A 3,351-nucleotide genomic window follows, 5' to 3' on the forward strand; every position below is an offset into this window, starting at 1 on the left:
ATTTTTCGTCGTACTAATCTATAGTAGTAAGGTGCCTGTGCGTTGCACCGAAGAGTGAAATGCATTTATTGGGGAGTTGTTTATTTTGACAAAGGATGTGGGGGTTATCTCATGTGTAACGGGTATCGATAGGTTTCTTCGGATATTATTTCATCTCTAGAGCTCACAAACATCCGGGTGAAATAGATAAAAAGGTATCTTTTGCAAACATAACACTTATTGTGCTTTGCAAGAAATGATCTTTAAGAACTAGTTTTTGAGTATCGATTGTTATACATGTTGGCTACAGATGACATGGCACTTTCTTATAGTCAGCAGTTGGCTATACTATTAAGTAATATTAACCATGCCCTTATACACCTAGATGGAGGGATTAAATCAGGATGACTTGCAAGCGGGCAGAGGAGATGTAAGAAATGGTTCATCGTAAGTCTTTCACCAGTACCGTAGTAAAAATTCATACATGGAAGATTCTAGACTAAACCATAAACGGATACACTTTTATTCATGCGTGATACTCCAATAGAGCAAGATCCTGCATGGAAGTCTCCACATGCTTAGACAACGGATTACATTAAGCAAAGACTAATGATCAACATTTAACTTGATAATGCGTATGTCCAGGTGAACCTCCTTGGAGTCCCCGTGCACCGCGTCGGCGGGTAAAGGATACCATGGGTTTTCCAAGTCCACATTGGCGGGATAGTCCCAGCTCCCCAGAGTCCAAGTCCGTTCGATGAGGCTGTCTCGCCACCCACGCAACCTGGAGGGGTAGTAACACTGACCACGCACCCATACATCGTCCTCATGTCAGTATCAGCGTCAGCGGCGTCGCCCCTGACGCACATTACAGAGACGGGGCGGCGGCCTGCGCGGGCCTCGCCGGTGCAAACGATCAAGAGGAAGACGTTACCGTCCTCCTCCGAGACTAGCAGGCGGCGGTGATCCTCCAGCGACTCCGGCATGGTGAACGAGTAGCACATCTCGTACTTGATGTTCTCTGCCAAGGGCCAGCAGTGACCACTGAACGCATCTGTGAGGTGATGCACCATGTCTACCGGCGAGCCACAAAACGGCATCGGGCACTCATAGCAGTGGACGAAGGGGGCGTTGCGCCAGTTGAATATATGAGGAAGTTACTATGAGATTTAATCCGAATAAGCACAAAATAAATCATGAATTCTACCATGATTTCGAACAGGAAGGACAGAAACACATACGGTGCAACGGGAGCAGCACCGTTGGCGTTGAGGTTGTCGCCCATGTACAAACACCACGTAGACACGGTATTTGAGCACGTTTCATAGTCGTTCCACGCTCGGGCATTGAAGTTTGTAACTATTTTAGATTAGAATATACTACTCCTCCGGTGCTAGTAGTAGAGCAGAATCCTACTCTACTACTCTACTCAAGCAAGTTAGGGCATAGCACTGTAGGGAGTACCAGTACTGTGATCACCCAAGCAAGTTGTCTAGCATCGACATGACCCTACGCTGCTGCTATGTGATCGTAAGTCAAGCGGCGTGCTGTAGTCATCATCATCTGTCCACTTCCCGCAGCACATATTCGCTTCTCCATCTTTGTCCGCATATAATCTCGTCCAATCTTCCATCCCCGCTAAGGCGCCTCCCCCCTCGTCCGAAACCCAAGAACTAACAATGGCAGAACCGAGCAGCGTCCGCTGAAAGAGTGGCTGGAATTGCTCCCCACAGAGGTAATCAAGCTCATTGTTTCGCGTGTGGACAATCTAAGTACCATGTCGCTCGCCGCGTGCTCATCGGGGCTGTACCGTTCACTCAAAGCCCTCAGGCCGGAGCTTTTTAAGCCAGCTCCTTTCTTACTGATGGCGCCTAATCTTCAGAAACGGCTTGTCACGCAGCATAACGATCGTAGGGTGGCGAGCATCAACCCCCTTGACTGCGATCCGATCCCCGTCAGCCTCAAGTACATTAACGGTATGTACTGGGTCGACATGAACACGTCTTGGATGGTGCTCGTCGACGATCGCGACAGCTGGATGCTCGTGGAGGTCTACACCCAGCGATTGATCCCCCTTCCTTCGATTAACACTGCACTGCTTTGGCACCGCGGCCCAGAATACTCAGAATCTTACAATAGCCAACATGATACCAAGTTTGATTTGCTCAAGGTTGTAATCTGCCAAGTGCCCACAAGATCTGCGAATTATAAAGACTTCAGGCTAATTGTGTTCTTCAACCGCGGTCTCGCCTATCTGACAGGTCACTGCGGTAAGTGGATAAATCTGCACGTCCATCGCAGGATCATACATCCTCCATGGTTCTCTGATGCCATTGAACACAAGGGCTTCATTTACGCTGTCGACTCCTTCTATGGCTGGACGTATTGCTGGCCTACTCAAGTCATCACTACAAACGGTTGTTACAGCAGTATGTTACTTTCCTATGATATCATGATGGCTTGCTTATATTACTGTCAACATTTGCTGAAAAAATATTCATGCTCATAACATGCTGTTCTTAAGATTGACTAAATCAAGAGCCCTTTTTTATTTGACTCCAACTTGATATGATGTTCTAGGCCGCCTGGTGTCCCTACCCTTCCTAATCCCAGAACCTTTCAAAGAAAAGCGGCATGGCAGTTGCAGGTGGTTCCTGGCTCGATCAAACGATGAAAGATTGATGATCGTTCGCACGTACCGGACGTGTCGTTTCGCGGAATACAATCACATTCACTGCAAGGTCTTTGAGCAGGATCCCAGCTTCTCTGGGCCTTCAGGAATTTTTGGCTGGAGGCTGGTAAGTAGCCTTGGTACACGCTCTCTGTTTGTCGGACTGAATTATCCGATTAACCAGGAGATAACCAACGGCAAGGATCATGATGGCAGCGCGATTTCATTCATCAGGCAAAACTGTGTGTACACAGCGTACCATGCGTCTCTACATGCACCATACCCTGATATGTGCCGCCATGCTCTGCAGCCCAAAGTAGGAGAGAGGGTCGCAAGTATCAGACTTCGACCTGCTGGCTGGAGTTTCCCCCGTCAGGCACCCATCTGGTTGAAGCCGTCAGCCAATCTCCACAGCTTAATAAATAGTAACGTCTAACTGAGTCAGTTAGTTAGATGCGTACACTTGGTGTAGTAGGATCTTTATTTAGTTTGATGCATACACTTGTTCTTTTTTGGTAGCCCTTTTGTAATGATGGATGATGTTTGGTTTGGAAGAGAGAGCTACGTCTTCACTCTTCTGGCCTGCTTACTGCTTCTGTTGCACCCCCAGCCCTGGTTGCTGCTGCTGCTGTTTTCAATGTACACTCAATAGTATATTTCGTCTGTTGGTTGAATAAATGTATTTTTAGAATGAAAAACAC

This window comes from Triticum urartu, chromosome 3A, assembly GCF_056163025.1.
Source record: "Triticum urartu cultivar PI428250 chromosome 3A, HENAU_Tu73, whole genome shotgun sequence".
Classification (NCBI taxonomy): domain Eukaryota; kingdom Viridiplantae; phylum Streptophyta; class Magnoliopsida; order Poales; family Poaceae; genus Triticum; species Triticum urartu.